General features: G+C 45.8%; 1 protein-coding gene across 14 annotated transcripts in view; it reads right to left on the bottom strand.

Annotated features, from left to right (window-relative positions):
• Positions 1-22,178, bottom strand: part of LOC309845973 (uncharacterized protein) — a 231,324-nt gene that overhangs the window by 168,790 nt on the left and 40,356 nt on the right. For 11 of the 14 annotated variants that reach the window (XR_014301637.1, XR_014301638.1, XR_014301639.1 and 8 more), the window contains 4 exons: positions 22,033-22,165; positions 21,439-21,593; positions 8,369-8,501; positions 7,775-7,929 (listed from right to left, as the gene is read on the bottom strand). The gene's annotated coding sequence lies outside the window, so the exon portion shown is untranslated. Of the gene's footprint in view, positions 1-7,032; positions 7,132-7,774; positions 7,930-8,368; positions 8,502-8,738; positions 9,652-20,693; positions 20,793-21,438; positions 21,594-22,032; positions 22,166-22,178 lie in introns of those variants that run through there. The other 3 variants (XR_014301645.1, XR_014301651.1, XR_014301646.1) reach the window with 3 other exon arrangements.

Genomic DNA, 22,178 nt, shown 5'->3' with positions numbered 1-22,178 from the left:
TTAACTTGGCTGCCCAAAGCTCTGAGCCAGTTTTGCCTCCTCCTGCAACCGGCAGGATGCTGTCTGCTGTCTGCAAAAGTTCCTTGCCCCATGCCTACCTGACTCAATGGACCCTTACCTTTCCCAAACTGAACATATACTTCTCTAGCTATAAAACATATATACTTCTCTAGCTATAAAACTTTGTTCCTGTTAACCTGCCTTTGCTCATGTGCCTTTTTGTCTCAACAGTGGAGAAAGAATTAACCTATGTGAGTGGTGATGGGTTCAGCCAGAATTAAGTCTGTACAATTTTCTGTGTAGCAGGGGCTGGGATGTGGAAGTAGCCAGGCTGCTAGTGCTGACTCCTGAGATCTGCATTTTGATTGGAAGGGGTGACAATCCAGGAGGACATACGGTTCAGAGGCGGGAGGGATGAGGTGACTGCCCTCCCCTCTTCCCTCTGTGTTTCGCTCTCCTCTCCCCCCACTCTGACCTCATTAGCGGCGGGATAACCCCCGATGTGTCAAAGGAAGCCACTCGACGATTTTAGTTTCTAAACATGTTGAAATGCTTTCTTATGTGCCTTCTTACTTAATTTAGACTTAGTCCCGTCAACCAATATGTTCCCTCTTCACCCAGAGAGGACAGTCTGAACCTAGAGGAACAAAGGGAGTAGAAGCCCGTGCTTGCTCTGTGGCCTGGCTCTGGCCATTTTCACTGCCTCCTGCTATGAACTCTTAGACTGTAGAAGGCCACCTCTTAGAGAACATTTCTTTGTCATACCTCTTTGACAAATCCCGACTCAACGGGTCCACACGGTAAATGGAGTCACTTGAGCCTCTGGCAAGCAATATATGTCAATACTGGCAAGACCTATAAAACTTCTCCTAACAATCGAGTCTTTGTCTCAAACAAGCCTACTCTGGAAAGCCATCCTGCGAAGTAAGCTAAGGTGGGCAACTGCCCGAGACTTCCCTGACCTGTACACTTCCGGGCACCCTGAAGTCCAGTGCATGTAAACATCTCCTTTGTTCCTTCCTGATTCTCCTCTAGTCAGATGCTCAGCCACCTGCCACTCCCCGAGGTCCCCTTGCTTTGAGCCAGACCTTTGTGTAAGTGACTACAGAAACCACCACTCTCCACGCAGTCATCAGCCAAAATCAAAGTATCTTTTGTCAGCTTGAGCAGGTTGAATAATAGCCCCTGAAACACGGCCCCCCAGGTCCATATCCTTGCCCTTATAATCTATGATTTTCAGTACATTTGGAAAAAGGTCTTTGTCGATATAATTAAGTTAGAGTTTGGAGGTGGCGGGATCCCTCAATAAAATAAATCCCAAGAACCCTCACACATGGAGGACAGGGGGAGATTTGAGGCAGAAAAAAGGGAAGATGTGGGCACATAGAGGAGAAGGTGATGTATAGACAAAGTCAGAGACTGAGTGATGGGCTCATAAGCCGAGGAAGAGAGCAACCCTTAGAAGCTGAAAGAGGCACAGAGTGGATTCTGCCCTCGAACATCTATAAAGCTCTACTGACACCTTGATTTCAGACTTTTGGCCTCCAGAACCATGAGAGAGGAACCTTCTGTTGTTCAAGCCACCACGTCTGTGGCCATTTTCATGACAGCCACAGGGAACTAACACAGCTGCCATTAAACCTTTCCCAGGGCTTCGTGGTTTACTGCACAACACTGTCTGGCCTAACCTCCATGTGTTCAAACTGTTTCAAAGGTCACAATGTCCTACCACCTAAGAAAGACCACAGCACAAAGCCATCTTCTCTGGCAGTACCAAGACAGTCCCCACATAGACATTTTACTTGGCAGACTTTGGCTCCTTTTTATTTCTCAGTGTTCCCATGTAATGCACTAAATGTTAACATCTTTCAAATATCCTAATAAAGTACAAAAACCTTACTACATCTAGGTCTGGAGTAGGGTAGGAAGTAAAAAAGGAAAGATAGAGACTGAAATATGTTTTTACTTTTATTGATAAGCCAGGTTTGAGAAGCCCAGTGTGAATGAAAGCTTAATGGCCCCAGAATTGGGCAGATTACCAACTAGTAATACTCGGGATGTGAGAAACAGAAGATACCCACTCGCATTCTCGAGGAAGAGAACAGAATTAGTCAAGGCGAGCATGACCGGTTAATTCTTCCTAAACTTTCTATGGACACCATTTGCTCACCTTAGGGGCAGAGTAAATAAAGAAGCAGAGCTGAAATGAGCTAAGGAGCGCTCTCTTGACATGACTAAAGGATCAGGAGTGGCGAAGGAACATTTGGTACTCCCTACTCCCACCCCAGCATTTAAAAACAAAACAAAACACACATTTACAATGCAAAACATATCAAACGACTTTAACCCTGATTTACTCTTCCTACAATAAATAGCCAATCAAGAGCCTTGGGCAAAAACATCCTGATTAGGGCGCCTGGGTGGCTCAGTGGGTTAAGCTACTGACTTTGGCTTAGGTCATGATCTCAGGGTCCTGGAATCGAGTCCCCCATGGGGCTCTCTGTTCAGCAGGGAGCCTGCTTTCCTCTCTGTCTCTCTCTCTCTGCCTGGCTCTCCGTCTACTCGTGGTTTCTCTCTGTAAAATAAATAAATAATCTTTAAAAACAAACAAACAAAAATCCAAATTAGCTGCTGATAAAATTCTTTGCGAGCAGATCCCTCTACATGGCTCAGAGGGCGAATATAGACCTGTCTTGCTTCAGGACTTTCTTACCAAGAATCCCTATCATTTGTATCCTATTCTACAAATACGGCCCATGGCCTAGCTCCACCTTCATCTGCTCTTCCTGGGTTAGTCATAAAGACACGTGTAGAAATAAACAGAAGGCACAAGGTAGGAATGTATAAAATAGTGGGAAAAAACATTCAAAGTGGAGTCCAGTACCACCACCATTTACCAGAGGTGAACTTTCAAGCAGCAGCATTCACATTCCTTTTCTGGTTTATCTGTCAAGTGCTAATAAGCAGTATGTACATAACTCCTTTTCCTTTTCTGAAATCTGGGTTTTATGGCTAGCCACCAGACACCAAGTAACATGCTAAGGCAACATCGACAGATCAAAAATGTCAGTCCCTGGTCTCAAGGAACGTTGCCTAGGAGAAGACAGAGACGTGTAAAAAGCACAATTAAAATACAGTGTAGCCCACACGACTGTAGCCAACGCAACAACCAGGAAGGCCAAAGTGCCATGGTAGCCAAAAGGAGAGAGTGGTCCCAACACTAAAAGGACGGCACAATAAAAATAATATGCAAATTGAGTTTTGAAAAATGCAGTGGCTTTTTCCAGGTGCACAACAGGGAGAAAGGACTGCTTGGTGGAAGGAAAAGGACAATCCAATATGGGAAACTACTCACATAACCCAGGAAAGTCAAGTGGGGAGTAGCAGGAATAGGGATTACATAAACTGGGCATCATGACTCTCTGTAAACAGAAAGCCCCTGATTAATGACTCAACTGACAGACCATACGCCCATTTTGCAAGACTACCTTCAGAGAAACGCTGAGGACCCATTTAAGGGGGAAGAAAACAGAATTAGTAACTCCTACCAGAAAGACTAAGGACCTGATATTAACACCAGGAAACAAATGAGAAGATATTCAGAGGCAGAACCCAGTGTGTCTGACGATGAATTCAGATTTGGCGATGAGAAGTCATTAGGAAAGGACAAACAATGGTAATCTTAACATCTTCTGCCTAAAATGTTCTCCCTAAAACAACGTACAAAGAGTTTCTTACAAGTTACAAAGACAAGAATGCTAGTTCAGTGATCAAGTCTATTGGAGTTAATTGGTGATGGCTCTGCGTTCTCTCAGCCTTCTAGTTCCATGGTCTTTTCTCAAGGATTAAATGATCTGAGGATCTGGCTTTCAGTTTTTGTTCACAATTTGTTGGTTCTGATATCTTAGTGCTGGCAGTTGTTCAGTTATTAAGAAATGGTTCAATGTCTTGGTCTCTAGCATCCTTCCAGGCCTTCTTTTCTTGATGTTTTTTGCTTTCGTTTCAATCGCACATTTAAATTTTTCTTATTTTGGTAAAATACTTATTGTTTTATTTTTGTTTATTACGGTAAGATTCTTACTGTTTTTATTTTTAATTTTTTTTTTTTTTTCTGGCAAGAGGTCTTCTCAAGAGGTTGTGCTCTTTGAAATCCCATCAGCAATGAATAGGATTCTCTGTTGTCTCACATCCTTACCAGCAAGTAGTACTGTCAGTTTTTGGTATTTAAGCCATTTTATTAAATGGGTGGGGTATCCCACGGGTGTTTTGTTTTTCTCTAATGCACAGTGCATATCCTTTTCCAATAATTCCCCAGTGTTGAGCAATTCTTTTTTAAAGATTTTATTTATTTGACAGAGATCTCAAGTAGGCAGAGAGAGAGAGAGACAGAGAGAGAAGCAGGCTCCCTGCTGAGCACACAGCCGGATGTGGGACTCGATCCCAGGACCCCGAGATCATGACCTGAGCTGAAGACAGCAGCTTAACCTACCGAGCCACCCAGGCGCCCCTGTTGAGCAATTTATAGACGCGTATTTGTCCTTTTTATATACTATCCACTAAGATGTCGACTCCTATTGCCTTTTCATTTTAACTGATTTGGGGAGTTTAGTTTCTTATTATGAAGTTGTTGTGGTCGTTGTTTTTGTTGTTAGTTTACTACTTCTCTGAATATTCCGCATGCATATCTTTCTTTAGATATGTGTTTTGAAAACATATTCTCCTAGCCAGGTGCTTGTCTTTCCATTCTTTGAACACTGTCTTTCACAGAATGGACATTTTAAAATTTAATAAGGTCCACATCATCAATTTTCTTTTCTTTCACGAATCACGCTTTCTGTGTTGTACATAAAAACTGTGCTTCAATCACACATTTAGTCTTTTACGGTGGCAAAATACACGTAACAGAAAATTTTAAATATACACTTCAGTGGCATTAAAATGTATTCACGATGTCGTATAACCATCACCACCATCCATCGCCAGAACTTTTGTTATCATCCCAAAGTGAAACTCTATTCCCATAAGAACAACATCCCAATACCCACTCAGCGCAAGTCCTAGAAACCACCATTTGACTTCCTGCTTCCATGAATTTGCCTATTCTAAATACCTCAGCTAGGTAGAATCATATAATATTTGCCCTTTTGTGACTGACTGACTTCACTTAGCATAATGTTTTCAAGGTTCATCCATGTTGTAGCGTGTATCAGAACATCATGACTTTTTTAGGCTGAATAGCATTCCATTATACCCATATATCATACCCAGTAGGTACAGTAAATATATGTATACATTTCCTATACATTATAGGAAAATGTAAAAATACGTATTTGGTATTAGAAATCGGAGAAAACTTTTCTATTTTCAGGAAATTTGTCTAATAACAATTATCTTCTATCAGGAGCTCACTACCACTCTGAGAAGATGGGGCTAACCCCCACACTGACTCACTGAATGTCTTTCTTACATGAACCAAAGAAGGCTGAACCTACTCTCTAAAAAAGTCTTCTCTGGCATAGATCTAAGAGAGCAAAAAGAAAACCTCAAGAGGTTCAATACTTCTGTTCAGAGAAGCAACTGGAACTTTCGATGATTACCTGGCACTGACCAGACTTGCTTGACGTGAAAATAGAATTGTAAATCTCACAAGATCAGATGACCTTGGAAGAATTTCAAAACTCCCTGCCATTAATTGGAATTCCCTTAAGAACAGCCTTCCTTAAACATACTGATAATACGCTTCACAGATCGATATTCGGAAGCCCATGTTTTGGCTAAAGGAGCTTCAGGAAAACAAAACAAAACAAAACAAAACAAAAGGAGACTTGTGGTTTAGTTCTACCTACTTTGGAGCCTCTGTTTAAATCACCCACTTCCGCTGGGTGGCTCAGTGGGGTAAAGTCTCTGCCTTCGGCTCCGGTCATGATCCCAAGGTCCTAGGATCGAGCCCCACATCGGGCTGTCTGCTCAGCAGGGAGCCTGCTTCCTCCTCTCTCTCTCTGCCTGCCTCACAGCCTACGTGTGATCTCTATCTGTCAAATAAATAAATACAATCTTTAAAAAAGAAAAATGAAACCATATTTTGGGGTGCCTGGATGGCTCAGTGGGTTGGAGCCTCAGCCTTCGGCTCAGCTCATGATCCCATGGTCCTGGCATCCAGCCCAGCAGTGGGCACTCTGCTCAGTGGGCAGCCTGCTTTCTCTTCTCTCTCTCTCTCTCTCTCTCTCTCTCTCTGCCTACTTGTGGTCTCTGTCTCTCAAATAAATAAATAAATAAATAAATAAAATCTTTAAAAAACAAACAAAAAAAAGAAACCATACTTAATCAAAGGATAGAAACACCAAACTTAACACCAAAGCCAAGAGACTGTGGAAGTCATCAACCACAGAAAGATTCTGAAACCTTTCTAGAAGGCAAAAAGTGAAATGTAGGCGTGGTGGACAGAATGATCAAGTCAAGACTACCCTGAGAAGGGGCTGCACAAAGCCAGTTTACTTCTGCTGAGCCTCGGTTAGAGTAAAGAGAGAGAAGAGGGGCTGAAAACAGGGAGACAAAAGTCCAGAATAAAAGTTCATGTAATGAGCTCCAAGGATCACTCAGTCGGCCCTCCGTATTACTCTGTATGAATTACAAGAGATTGTTGGTGAGCGAAATAAGGGAAAGGGAACGAGTGGCCAGCCACAGGTTATTAGCTAGAGTTCACTGTCATTACTACCAATTCCATCCAAGGTTGCCCACCCATGGCTTCATTTGCCATAACTGAAGATAACTGCTTTATAAATGGTCAAACAAGGAGTAGTCTTTCTGGCAAATTTATAAATAACTGTTATTGTTAAAATATTTTCATTCATGACTAAATCAATCACTTTAAAAAAATTTTACCTTGACAAAGTCTATCTCAACCTGTCTGCATCTGCCAAGCCATATATTATCTAAGAACAACGACTTCCCAACTAAATTATTTCATCTTACGAAGACAAGTAAGAGAATGGTCTCTATTTTGAAAAAAGCACCCTGTCCCTATTCCCATTTGACAAGAAAAATAAAGAGGTGATTTTTCTGGGATATCCTTGTCCAAATTTCCTTTTACTGTCCTGAAGTCCTAACACTCATCATGTTTAATTCTTCCTCCTTTGGGAAAAAAAAGAGATAGAAATCATATGACTGTAATTGATTGTTTTCAGATATGTCAGATGTGACCACCTTTTTCAGAGTTCCTCCAAGAAATCTTTGCCCAAAATTTCTACAAACTTGCTATTTCTGTTCAAAAAAATCAAAAAAAAAAAAAAAAAAAAAAGGAAATCAAGAAATTGTTCCCTACTGAACTCTCCTCAAATGATATCAAGGAATTATGGCTAAATGTCATAGCTGTAAATCATTTCTCCTTCTAGAGAGTTTAGAAAGGCCTTATAATATTTGTCCTTTTCTGCAAGCAGAATGTGCGTCTGAGTGCGACCTCCTGTGTCCCACCAACCTCAAAGTTTCGTAAGGACGGATGTCCACATTTGCTCCACCAACAGAGCTCTAAAACTAATTCTGTAGCATATGAATCATGTCCACAGCTATTTCAAATACAAGAATTAAAAATATATACAAAACTTTAAAATGTATACACATTGTTTTTAACTGATCAGTATGATTTTTGGTTCTGAAACTTTTGCATGTCATATTCGTAATGTGCAACATCAGCCCCATGAGAGAGAAACACTTCAGTGAAGTAAGTTGAAGGGCTGCCTGGGTGGCTCAGCCAGTTAGGCGTCTACCTTCAGCTCACGTCATAATCCCCAGGTCCTGGGATGGAGCCCCGCCATGGGCTCTCTGCTCAGTGCAAGGCTGCTTCTCCCCCTGCCTGCTGCTCCCCCTGCTTGTGCGTGCTCGCTCGCTCGCTCTTCTCTCTCTCTCTCTCTCTGACATGTAAATAAATAAAATCTGAAAAAGAAAATGAAGTAAGCCAAAGAAAAGAGACTCAAACTAGGTAGAGCCATGCGTAAGGTAAGATTGTTTTGAAATCTTTCTCAGCATGCGGAAGCTTCCAGCTCCTAGACAGGAATACACGTTCCCCTTGCCACACTCCCAAGAGTAGGTCTCCCCTCTTGTGCATAAGAACGTCTAGAATTACATGTATGTGCCAACGATGTCGAGGGAACCTGGCTGGCATACTCACAATGAGCAAACTGTATTGATCTGACTTTAGTCCATTACACTGCTCCACTATTAAGTTGAATAAATGATGGATTTGCTTTCTAGACATGAACCAGCTTCTCATCTATATGGAATCATCCACCGGTGCATTCCTTTCAGGTGGATAACAATTTATCTAGACTATAATCTTTATATATTTACATAGCATCTTCAAGTGCCATCTTACCTATCTGGATCCTTCAAAGTAGACCAAAGAGCAAACCGGGTCTGCAAGGCTGAATTACGACTGTGGGATGGTACAAGGCTGGCAACTGATGGTCCGTGACTCCCGTCTTCTGAGATCAGAATCCAGTGTGGTCCTTGAACAAAAGAAGACTTCATATTGGGCAGTGGCTGTGCTCACTGTGAGTACAGCAGCACCGTTCTCAGTACCCTAAGAGCTACAAAAAATAAAAGTAAAAATTTAAAAAACGCTCACACACCCTCCGGAGTAAGAGCTCTGGCATCACTCGGGCTGGGCTGGGTTCGAATGCCGAATAAGGCACTACCGTCTGTGTGACCCCTGCCAAATTCCCAAAAAGAAAGAGCGAGCTTACCTGCCGGAAAGGGAGGCCACGGAATACAGACAGCATCTAGTCAGGTCAGGGTTAGGAGTCTGGCTCAGAAACCACCTCTGCGGCTTGCCAGGTGACTCTGGTGGCCTGGCTCCAGGCCTCACAGGGAAGCAGGGAGGTAGCCTCGAGCAGCAGGCCACCCCTCGCAGCGCTAGGGGGCTCCCGTGCTCGCTTGCTTGGCGGGCTCAGGGGAGGGCTGGCAACTCACGGCGGGGGCGGGGGCGGGGGCAGAGGACCGCAGCAGTCCCACAGAGCTCCCCACAATATGGCTGCCCGGAGGCGGCCATATTGGGTCCAAACAACTCAGCCACGTCAGAAGGAAGTCCCAGGCCCTGGAGGCTGGTGGGCGGGGCCTTCCAGGCCCTGGAGGCTGGTGGGCGGGGCTCTGAGGCCTCATCCTTTGCCCTCTGGCATACGCACTTGCCAACATTGGGCCTGCTCCTCCCTTCTCTGTGACGTGCTCCAGGCATATATCACAAGCACCGGGCTGGGTTGCTCAGTGCCTGCTAGACCTCGAGAAGAGTTAGGACCTCCGGAGGCGCTCTCCGAGTTTCATACTCTTGTCTCGCGATCGTTTGGCACACTGCAAGCGCTACATGGGCAATCTGCTTAGTAAGTTTCGTCCCCCGCCCCGCCGCCGTCCCCTGCCAGGCCGATGTCGCCCGCTGGTCTCTCCTGCCTGCTCAGCCTCCCATCCTGTCCGGCACCACCCGGCTGCTCCGGCTGCTCCGGCTGCTCCCACACCTTCCCACTGCCCTGGGCACAGGCCATTCCACCGGGATCTTAGGCCTTTACCAGCTAGCTTTCATGTGGAGCCAAGGAGACGGTATCCGCTCCCTCAGGCCGTGTGTTCCCCTGTGGGCCTCCTCCCCTCGGTGAACTGGAGGGACCCTCCGAAAACACCTGTACGGTCCGCTTGTACCTCCATCATGTTCAGACCCTCGAGAACCGTGAGGATCCCTCCACCCCGGCAGAAATTCACTGTCCTGCCTTCCCAACCCCAGCAGACAGTCGAGGCTGTGAAGCCGAAACCATCCAGTTACCTCCCGGCGTCCTGCCCAAAGGCGGTGGGGGAGAAGGTCCAAGAAGTGCCCAGAGAAGGGAAGGATGATTTGGGAGACACCAGAGGGCCGGATGATGGAAACAGGGCCCCCCACAGCAGTGGGGATATACTGTGGACATCCAGGCCCCTGGAGACCGGTGGACTGCTCAGTTCTCACCAAGGCAGCCCTGCACCTGGGGACCCATCTCCCAGTCCCTCAGGAGACAGCTTGGGGGCAAACACTCAGACACCTCGGGTGAGCTCCCCCTCGCCCCCAGCAGAAAGACCTGCTGTCACTTCAGAGGGCCCAGCTGGTGACGTTGCTCCTCTTCGGAAGCCTGCTCCAGAGGTAGCAGTGCTCTCCCACCCAACCCCAGGCTGCCCCTTGCTGCAGGAGACATCAACACAGAAAGTGGTGGCTGAAAACCATCGGCCTAGCCAGAGCACACCAGACCTCTTGAGGAAGGTCACAGAGGCGCATAAGCCTCGAGGCAAGCCATCCGAGCACCCCTTGCCACCAGTATCTGCCACCAGTAGGCCCTCCAAAAGGAAAATACCCATGCCACTTTCTGTGCCTCTGCCATCAGCAATGCCATTCCAGTGGGGCAGAGGAGAGTTGCCCCCACCTCCCAAGCTTCCTTGCATAGCTTTGGGCAGAAAGCTGGGCATTCTGGACAATACCGAGGGGCAGGGGAAGAAGACCTTGGAGGGCGGAGCAGAGATCCTGGCAGACGACGGGGCCACTCAACCTGCCCCTTCCTCCCCCCTACTTGCCTCAAAGACTACAGACTCCCTGCCCCCGGCCATTCACACATCACAGGTCCCTGGTCCTACCACCGACTTGGCTGACCAATCTGCCAGGCCCCCAATCCCATCTGTCCCTCCACCCTCCCCAACAGAGACTACTGATCAGGGAACAGCCTCTGGAGCTCCAAACTCTCCCACTCTGGCTGTTCCTACTGGCTCTCCTCCCCCTGGAGAAATTCCACTTCAGAAGGAACACCCTCTTCAACCACTCATCGGTACAGCACCTACTTCCGACCCCCCGGCTCCTCCTTGTAACACCTCAACCGTCTCATCACAGCTGCCCTCCTGCAAAGGAGAATCCCCAACTCCTATGTGTGTCGATCCCTCAACCGTCTCATCACAGCTGCCCTCCTGCAAAGGAGAATCCCCAACTCCTATGTGTGTCGATCCCTCAACTGTCTCATCACAGCTGCCCTCCTGCAAAGGAGAATCCCCAACTCCTATGTGTGTCGATCCCCCCCCTCTTTTCCCACCCACCCCTCTTCCAGTCCCTTCCCCAAAGAGTCCTGGTATTTTTGTGGCGGCATCAGCCACAAAGGCATCAGCCAACTGGACATCTGGCCATACTTCCAACGCTGATGTCACTGACATGGACACGACTCCTGCTCCTCAAGCTATCACGTTCAGATCTCCCCGGGGCCCCGGGGTGAGCTCTCCTTCATTATCCCAGGGCCGTTGCAACAGGACGCTGAAGCGCCCTGGAAGCACTCTGGCCTCTACCATCCCATTGAAATTGATGGCCACCTGCCCCAACATCGCCCCTCAGCCCACACAGGGGACACGTGCTGGGCAACAGCAGACAGCGGTTCTTCCCAGTGCTGGCATTCCCACTGGCTTTCTGGCGAATTCTGGAACCACCAACGTTCCAGTAGGCAGCACCTCTGCAAACTACAGCTCTACGCCTGAGCCCATGGATACCTCACCTCCCTCACAGGCCATGGTCTTTCGTTCACTGCCAAAGTCCCAGGCAAACCACTTAGCATTCCACAACACACCACCCAGTAGCAGCCACACCACCAGCTTACCTGGCAAGGCAGCCATGACACGCATAGCAATTCCTATCCACTATGCCCCACGAATCCTCCCTCGGCCCGGATCTGGGAACCCAAAACGGCACTAGCCTGGCCGTTCCTACCCGCTGGGAAAGCCAGTAGGCCCAACACAAGCCACAGGCCCAACTGCCTCTCTAGTCCCACCATCCAGAGATGGCAGGAAGCAAGCAGGCCTCTGCATTTGGCACCACTGTCAAAAAACGAAGGCCTTAGGTTCCAAGGCAGGTCTTCTCCCCGGTGCCATATCAACCACTAGTGGCCGTGCAGTTGCCGCTGGGATACACAGTGCCAGGCTCGCACTAGTGGCCGTGCAGTTGCCGCTGGGATACACAGTGCCAGGCTCAGCGGCTCCCTGCTCACACTTGCCCCTCTAGGCCCCCACATGTCAACAGCACCTGCAGCCCCCGTGGGCGGTGGGAGCTTTGGGTCTGGTGTGCCTATGCCAGGCCCCGCTCGCTCACAGGTACCCGGAACATCCCAACTTGGGGCAGGGCTGCAGGGGGCACCCAGCACCACTTCCGCTCCTCCTGTTGGTCAGACAACAACGGCCCTCTCTCAGAACATTCTGGGTGCTGCCGGAGGACAGGCAAGTACTGTCACCTTAAACCCGGTTACCTGGGTCCAAGCAGTCCAAAATGTGGGAGGGGCGGTAGTGGGACACCACAGTACAGTTTCCACTGCTGGAGGTGCTGGTGGGCCCAGTACCCTTCAGCGTGCCCAAGGAACACCTAGACCAAGGAAATCGTCTCCACGTGGAACACCAACGACCAAGGGCAAGCGAAACACGTCTACTTCCAACTTGTGCTTGGAGTCAAACACCAAAAGCCAACCCGCCCAAAGCAGGGGTGGTCCGATTACGGGACACGACAACACGGCTCCCAACGTCAGAGGCTGCAGTGTGCGCATTACCCGCAAAGGCGTCCACCGTTCAACGAAACAACGAAAGCCAGGGGTAAGGACTACCACCTCACAAAAGAGGAATTCGACATCGAGCGAAGTGCATGCTTCGCCAGGAAATCCGAGCCCTAGGGGCCGACCTGCCGAAAGTACGGGCAGCGCACCTGACCGAAAGGACAACGGTTGCCCCACTATCGCAGCCTCTGGTGTGCCCACGACACAGAAGTGCTCACACAGAAGGGGCTCGCCTGGCCACACGACCGCTCTTGTAACTCCAGCTTGTAACACCACCACTCGGTGCTTCAACCCACCACTACCTGTTCCCTCCTTCCGCCAAGCACCTGTGGCGCACCTGCCCAGACTGGTCAAGCTGCCCTTCCTGCATTCCATCAGGATAACTCGGCCCCACCTGATGCAAACTCTATAGACGACATCGTAGCCATGATGGCGGCCCTTTCTATCAGCAAGCGCCCTCAGAAGACTTGCAGACTACCTGGCACTGACACAGGTGGTGCTAGGGGAATCAGCACCACATCTTCTGTGACCAGGAACGCCAAGGGTCCCCCATCCACACAGACCACACGGAGCGCCCCCAACCACAGCACTGATGGTGCAATGGGGGGTAGCGCCAAGACCTTTTAGAAACATACCCTCCGAACACGTAGGCCTGCCCCTAGTCAGAGTCCTCCTCTGACTTTGGAGAAACCAGCAATGTGTTCCGAGGGTCCTGGCCTACTGTTCCTGTGCCCTGGACATAGCTGAGTCACCGTCATAAACTGCCCAGGGCTTCCTAGGAAACTACCAAGGTCCTTTCTTTTGGGAAGGGACATACCAAGTTCCTACCAAGTTCCTGCACATTGTTATGTGACAGTAAATGGACTTTGCTGTGCTGTACGGGGACTCAGCCCCTTCAACTGAAACTGAACCTGTTTTCAGTAGTCAGAAGGAAACACCCTTTGCGGGTGTACATTTTGCAAGGTGAGGGGCACCTGAGCCCAGTTAAGAAGTACACCAGATTCGAGAAGTTCCAGATACAGTTCCAGAATAGAAGAAAGCAGCATGTATCCTCAACGGTGCCCCCCAGCGCACCCCGCTGCCCCCCCCCCCCGGTTGGCGTTAACTTGGCTGCCCAAAGCTCTGAGCCAGTTTTGCCTCCTCCTGCAACCGGCAGGATGCTGTCTGCTGTCTGCAAAAGTTCCTTGCCCCATGCCTACCTGACTCAATGGACCCTTACCTTTCCCAAACTGAACATATACTTCTCTAGCTATAAAACATATATACTTCTCTAGCTATAAAACTTTGTTCCTGTTAACCTGCCTTTGCTCATGTGCCTTTTTGTCTCAACAGTGGAGAAAGAATTAACCTATGTGAGTGGTGATGGGTTCAGCCAGAATTAAGTCTGTACAATTTTCTGTGTAGCAGGGGCTGGGATGTGGAAGTAGCCAGGCTGCTAGTGCTGACTCCTGAGATCTGCATTTTGATTGGAAGGGGTGACAATCCAGGAGGACATACGGTTCAGAGGCGGGAGGGATGAGGTGACTGCCCTCCCCTCTTCCCTCTGTGTTTCGCTCTCCTCTCCCCCCACTCTGACCTCATTAGCGGCGGGATAACCCCCGATGTGTCAAAGGAAGCCACTCGACGATTTTAGTTTCTAAACATGTTGAAATGCTTTCTTATGTGCCTTCTTACTTAATTTAGACTTAGTCCCGTCAACCAATATGTTCCCTCTTCACCCAGAGAGGACAGTCTGAACCTAGAGGAACAAAGGGAGTAGAAGCCCGTGCTTGCTCTGTGGCCTGGCTCTGGCCATTTTCACTGCCTCCTGCTATGAACTCTTAGACTGTAGAAGGCCACCTCTTAGAGAACATTTCTTTGTCATACCTCTTTGACAAATCCCGACTCAACGGGTCCACACGGTAAATGGAGTCACTTGAGCCTCTGGCAAGCAATATATGTCAATACTGGCAAGACCTATAAAACTTCTCCTAACAATCGAGTCTTTGTCTCAAACAAGCCTACTCTGGAAAGCCATCCTGCGAAGTAAGCTAAGGTGGGCAACTGCCCGAGACTTCCCTGACCTGTACACTTCCGGGCACCCTGAAGTCCAGTGCATGTAAACATCTCCTTTGTTCCTTCCTGATTCTCCTCTAGTCAGATGCTCAGCCACCTGCCACTCCCCGAGGTCCCCTTGCTTTGAGCCAGACCTTTGTGTAAGTGACTACAGAAACCACCACTCTCCACGCAGTCATCAGCCAAAATCAAAGTATCTTTTGTCAGCTTGAGCAGGTTGAATAATAGCCCCTGAAACACGGCCCCCCAGGTCCATATCCTTGCCCTTATAATCTATGATTTTCAGTACATTTGGAAAAAGGTCTTTGTCGATATAATTAAGTTAGAGTTTGGAGGTGGCGGGATCCCTCAATAAAATAAATCCCAAGAACCCTCACACATGGAGGACAGGGGGAGATTTGAGGCAGAAAAAAGGGAAGATGTGGGCACATAGAGGAGAAGGTGATGTATAGACAAAGTCAGAGACTGAGTGATGGGCTCATAAGCCGAGGAAGAGAGCAACCCTTAGAAGCTGAAAGAGGCACAGAGTGGATTCTGCCCTCGAACATCTATAAAGCTCTACTGACACCTTGATTTCAGACTTTTGGCCTCCAGAACCATGAGAGAGGAACCTTCTGTTGTTCAAGCCACCACGTCTGTGGCCATTTTCATGACAGCCACAGGGAACTAACACAGCTGCCATTAAACCTTTCCCAGGGCTTCGTGGTTTACTGCACAACACTGTCTGGCCTAACCTCCATGTGTTCAAACTGTTTCAAAGGTCACAATGTCCTACCACCTAAGAAAGACCACAGCACAAAGCCATCTTCTCTGGCAGTACCAAGACAGTCCCCACATAGACATTTTACTTGGCAGACTTTGGCTCCTTTTTATTTCTCAGTGTTCCCATGTAATGCACTAAATGTTAACATCTTTCAAATATCCTAATAAAGTACAAAAACCTTACTACATCTAGGTCTGGAGTAGGGTAGGAAGTAAAAAAGGAAAGATAGAGACTGAAATATGTTTTTACTTTTATTGATAAGCCAGGTTTGAGAAGCCCAGTGTGAATGAAAGCTTAATGGCCCCAGAATTGGGCAGATTACCAACTAGTAATACTCGGGATGTGAGAAACAGAAGATACCCACTCGCATTCTCGAGGAAGAGAACAGAATTAGTCAAGGCGAGCATGACCGGTTAATTCTTCCTAAACTTTCTATGGACACCATTTGCTCACCTTAGGGGCAGAGTAAATAAAGAAGCAGAGCTGAAATGAGCTAAGGAGCGCTCTCTTGACATGACTAAAGGATCAGGAGTGGCGAAGGAACATTTGGTACTCCCTACTCCCACCCCAGCATTTAAAAACAAAACAAAACACACATTTACAATGCAAAACATATCAAACGACTTTAACCCTGATTTACTCTTCCTACAATAAATAGCCAATCAAGAGCCTTGGGCAAAAACATCCTGATTAGGGCGCCTGGGTGGCTCAGTGGGTTAAGCCACTGACTTTGGCTTAGGTCATGATCTCAGGGTCCTGGAATCGAGTCCCCCATGGGGCTCTCTGTTCAGCAGGGAGCCTGCTTTCCTCTCTGTCTCTCTCTCTCTGCCTGGCTCTCCGTCTACTCGTGGTTTCTCTCTGTAAAATAAATAAATAATCTTTAAAAACAAACAAACAAAAATCCAAATTAGCTGCTGATAAAATTCTTTGCGAGCAGATCCCTCTACATGGCTCAGAGGGCGAATATAGACCTGTCTTGCTTCAGGACTTTCTTACCAAGAATCCCTATCATTTGTATCCTATTCTACAAATACGGCCCATGGCCTAGCTCCACCTTCATCTGCTCTTCCTGGGTTAGTCATAAAGACACGTGTAGAAATAAACAGAAGGCACAAGGTAGGAATGTATAAAATAGTGGGAAAAAACATTCAAAGTGGAGTCCAGTACCACCACCATTTACCAGAGGTGAACTTTCAAGCAGCAGCATTCACATTCCTTTTCTGGTTTATCTGTCAAGTGCTAATAAGCAGTATGTACATAACTCCTTTTCCTTTTCTGAAATCTGGGTTTTATGGCTAGCCACCAGACACCAAGTAACATGCTAAGGCAACATCGACAGATCAAAAATGTCAGTCCCTGGTCTCAAGGAACGTTGCCTAGGAGAAGACAGAGACGTGTAAAAAGCACAATTAAAATACAGTGTAGCCCACACGACTGTAGCCAACGCAACAACCAGGAAGGCCAAAGTGCCATGGTAGCCAAAAGGAGAGAGTGGTCCCAACACTAAAAGGACGGCACAATAAAAATAATATGCAAATTGAGTTTTGAAAAATGCAGTGGCTTTTTCCAGGTGCACAACAGGGAGAAAGGACTGCTTGGTGGAAGGAAAAGGACAATCCAATATGGGAAACTACTCACATAACCCAGGAAAGTCAAGTGGGGAGTAGCAGGAATAGGGATTACATAAACTGGGCATCATGACTCTCTGTAAACAGAAAGCCCCTGATTAATGACTCAACTGACAGACCATACGCCCATTTTGCAAGACTACCTTCAGAGAAACGCTGAGGACCCATTTAAGGGGGAAGAAAACAGAATTAGTAACTCCTACCAGAAAGACTAAGGACCTGATATTAACACCAGGAAACAAATGAGAAGATATTCAGAGGCAGAACCCAGTGTGTCTGACGATGAATTCAGATTTGGCGATGAGAAGTCATTAGGAAAGGACAAACAATGGTAATCTTAACATCTTCTGCCTAAAATGTTCTCCCTAAAACAACGTACAAAGAGTTTCTTACAAGTTACAAAGACAAGAATGCTAGTTCAGTGATCAAGTCTATTGGAGTTAATTGGTGATGGCTCTGCGTTCTCTCAGCCTTCTAGTTCCATGGTCTTTTCTCAAGGATTAAATGATCTGAGGATCTGGCTTTCAGTTTTTGTTCACAATTTGTTGGTTCTGATATCTTAGTGCTGGCAGTTGTTCAGTTATTAAGAAATGGTTCAATGTCTTGGTCTCTAGCATCCTTCCAGGCCTTCTTTTCTTGATGTTTTTTGCTTTCGTTTCAATCGCACATTTAAATTTTTCTTATTTTGGTAAAATACTTATGGTTTTATTTTTGTTTATTACGGTAAGATTCTTACTGTTTTTATTTTTAATTTTTTTTTTTTTCTGGCAAGAGGTCTTCTCAAGAGGTTGTGCTCTTTGAAATCCCATCAGCAATGAATAGGATTCTCTGTTGTCTCACATCCTTACCAGCAAGTAGTACTGTCAGTTTTTGGTATTTAAGCCATTTTATTAAATGGGTGGGGTATCCCACGGGTGTTTTGTTTTTCTCTAATGCACAGTGCATATCCTTTTCCAATAATTCCCCAGTGTTGAGCAATTCTTTTTTAAAGATTTTATTTATTTGACAGAGATCTCAAGTAGGCAGAGAGAGAGAGAGACAGAGAGAGAAGCAGGCTCCCTGCTGAGCACACAGCCGGATGTGGGACTCGATCCCAGGACCCCGAGATCATGACCTGAGCTGAAGACAGCAGCTTAACCTACCGAGCCACCCAGGCGCCCCTGTTGAGCAATTTATAGACGCGTATTTGTCCTTTTTATATACTATCCACTAAGATGTCGACTCCTATTGCCTTTTCATTTTAACTGATTTGGGGAGTTTAGTTTCTTATTATGAAGTTGTTGTGGTCGTTGTTTTTGTTGTTAGTTTACTACTTCTCTGAATATTCCGCACGCATATCTTTCTTTAGATATGTGTTTTGAAAACATATTCTCCTAGCCAGGTGCTTGTCTTTCCATTCTTTGAACACTGTCTTTCACAGAATGGACATTTTAAAATTTAATAAGGTCCACATCATCAATTTTCTTTTCTTTCACGAATCACGCTTTCTGTGTTGTACATAAAAACTGTGCTTCAATCACACATTTAGTCTTTTACGGTGGCAAAATACACGTAACAGAAAATTTTAAATATACACTTCAGTGGCATTAAAATGTATTCACGATGTCGTATAACCATCACCACCATCCATCGCCAGAACTTTTGTTATCATCCCAAAGTGAAACTCTATTCCCATAAGAACAACATCCCAATACCCACTCAGCGCAAGTCCTAGAAACCACCATTTGACTTCCTGCTTCCATGAATTTGCCTATTCTAAATACCTCAGCTAGGTAGAATCATATAATATTTGCCCTTTTGTGACTGACTGACTTCACTTAGCATAATGTTTTCAAGGTTCATCCATGTTGTAGCGTGTATCAGAACATCATGACATTTTTAGGCTGAATAGCATTCCATTATACCCATATATCATACCCAGTAGGTACAGTAAATATATGTATACATTTCCTATACATTATAGGAAAATGTAAAAATACGTATTTGGTATTAGAAATCGGAGAAAACTTTTCTATTTTCAGGAAATTTGTCTAATAACAATTATCTTCTATCAGGAGCTCACTACCACTCTGAGAAGATGGGGCTAACCCCCACACTGACTCACTGAATGTCTTTCTTACATGAACCAAAGAAGGCTGAACCTACTCTCTAAAAAAGTCTTCTCTGGCATAGATCTAAGAGAGCAAAAAGAAAACCTCAAGAGGTTCAATACTTCTGTTCAGAGAAGCAACTGGAACTTTCGATGATTACCTGGCACTGACCAGACTTGCTTGACGTGAAAATAGAATTGTAAATCTCACAAGATCAGATGACCTTGGAAGAATTTCAAAACTCCCTGCCATTAATTGGAATTCCCTTAAGAACAGCCTTCCTTAAACATACTGATAATACGCTTCACAGATCGATATTCAGAAGCCCATGTTTTGGCTAAAGGAGCTTCAGGAAAACAAAACAAAACAAAACAAAAGGAGACTTGTGGTTTAGTTCTACCTACTTTGGAGCCTCTGTTTAAATCACCCACTTCCGCTGGGTGGCTCAGTGGGGTAAAGTCTCTGCCTTCGGCTCCGGTCATGATCCCAAGGTCCTAGGATCGAGCCCCACATCGGGCTGTCTGCTCAGCAGGGAGCCTGCTTCCTCCTCTCTCTCTCTGCCTGCCTCACAGCCTACGTGTGATCTCTATCTGTCAAATAAATAAATACAATCTTTAAAAAAGAAAAATGAAACCATATTTTGGGGTGCCTGGATGGCTCAGTGGGTTGGAGCCTCAGCCTTCGGCTCAGCTCATGATCCCATGGTCCTGGCATCCAGCCCAGCAGTGGGCACTCTGCTCAGTGGGCAGCCTGCTTTCTCTTCTCTCTCTCTCTCTCTCTCTCTCTCTCTGCCTACTTGTGGTCTCTGTCTCTCAAATAAATAAATAAATAAATAAATAAAATCTTTAAAAAACAAACAAAAAAAAGAAACCATACTTAATCAAAGGATAGAAACACCAAACTTAACACCAAAGCCAAGAGACTGTGGAAGTCATCAACCACAGAAAGATTCTGAAACCTTTCTAGAAGGCAAAAAGTGAAATGTAGGCGTGGTGGACAGAATGATCAAGTCAAGACTACCCTGAGAAGGGGCTGCACAAAGCCAGTTTACTTCTGCTGAGCCTCGGTTAGAGTAAAGAGAGAGAAGAGGGGCTGAAAACAGGGAGACAAAAGTCCAGAATAAAAGTTCATGTAATGAGCTCCAAGGATCACTCAGTCGGCCCTCCGTATTACTCTGTATGAATTACAAGAGATTGTTGGTGAGCGAAATAAGGGAAAGGGAACGAGTGGCCAGCCACAGGTTATTAGCTAGAGTTCACTGTCATTACTACCAATTCCATCCAAGGTTGCCCACCCATGGCTTCATTTGCCATAACTGAAGATAACTGCTTTATAAATGGTCAAACAAGGAGTAGTCTTTCTGGCAAATTTATAAATAACTGTTATTGTTAAAATATTTTCATTCATGACTAAATCAATCACTTTAAAAAAATTTTACCTTGACAAAGTCTATCTCAACCTGTCTGCATCTGCCAAGCCATATATTATCTAAGAACAACGACTTCCCAACTAAATTATTTCATCTTACGAAGACAAGTAAGAGAATGGTCTGTATTTTGAAAAAAGCACCCTGTCCCTATTCCCATTTGACAAGAAAAATAAAGAGGTGATTTTTCTGGGATATCCTTGTCCAAATTTCCTTTTACTGTCCTGAAGTCCTAACACTCATCATGTTTAATTCTTCCTCCTTTGGGAAAAAAAAGAGATAGAAATCATATGACTGTAATTGATTGTTTTCAGATATGTCAGATGTGACCACCTTTTTCAGAGTTCCTCCAAGAAATCTTTGCCCAAAATTTCTACAAACTTGCTATTTCTGTTCAAAAAAATCAAAAAAAAAAAAAAAAAAAAAAAAAGGAAATCAAGAAATTGTTCCCTACTGAACTCTCCTCAAATGATATCAAGGAATTATGGCTAAATGTCATAGCTGTAAATCATTTCTCCTTCTAGAGAGTTTAGAAAGGCCTTATAATATTTGTCCTTTTCTGCAAGCAGAATGTGCGTCTGAGTGCGACCTCCTGTGTCCCACCAACCTCAAAGTTTCGTAAGGACGGATGTCCACATTTGCTCCACCAACAGAGCTCTAAAACTAATTCTGTAGCATATGAATCATGTCCACAGCTATTTCAAATACAAGAATTAAAAATATATACAAAACTTTAAAATGTATACACATTGTTTTTAACTGATCAGTATGATTTTTGGTTCTGAAACTTTTGCATGTCATATTCGTAATGTGCAACATCAGCCCCATGAGAGAGAAACACTTCAGTGAAGTAAGTTGAAGGGCTGCCTGGGTGGCTCAGCCAGTTAGGCGTCTACCTTCAGCTCACGTCATAATCCCCAGGTCCTGGGATGGAGCCCCGCCATGGGCTCTCTGCTCAGTGCAAGGCTGCTTCTCCCCCTGCCTGCTGCTCCCCCTGCTTGTGCGTGCTCGCTCGCTCGCTCTTCTCTCTCTCTCTCTCTCTGACATGTAAATAAATAAAATCTGAAAAAGAAAATGAAGTAAGCCAAAGAAAAGAGACTCAAACTAGGTAGAGCCATGCGTAAGGTAAGATTGTTTTGAAATCTTTCTCAGCATGCGGAAGCTTCCAGCTCCTAGACAGGAATACACGTTCCCCTTGCCACACTCCCAAGAGTAGGTCTCCCCTCTTGTGCATAAGAACGTCTAGAATTACATGTATGTGCCAACGATGTCGAGGGAACCTGGCTGGCATACTCACAATGAGCAAACTGTATTGATCTGACTTTAGTCCATTACACTGCTCCACTATTAAGTTGAATAAATGATGGATTTGCTTTCTAGACATGAACCAGCTTCTCATCTATATGGAATCATCCACCGGTGCATTCCTTTCAGGTGGATAACAATTTATCTAGACTATAATCTTTATATATTTACATAGCATCTTCAAGTGCCATCTTACCTATCTGGATCCTTCAAAGTAGACCAAAGAGCAAACCGGGTCTGCAAGGCTGAATTACGACTGTGGGATGGTACAAGGCTGGCAACTGATGGTCCGTGACTCCCGTCTTCTGAGATCAGAATCCAGTGTGGTCCTTGAACAAAAGA

The sequence above is a fragment of the Mustela nivalis genome, assembly GCF_964662115.1.
Source record: "Mustela nivalis genome assembly, chromosome: 13".
Classification (NCBI taxonomy): domain Eukaryota; kingdom Metazoa; phylum Chordata; class Mammalia; order Carnivora; family Mustelidae; genus Mustela; species Mustela nivalis.
Note: the sequence above shows the minus strand (reverse complement) of the source record. Positions and strands in the feature narration are given on the sequence as shown.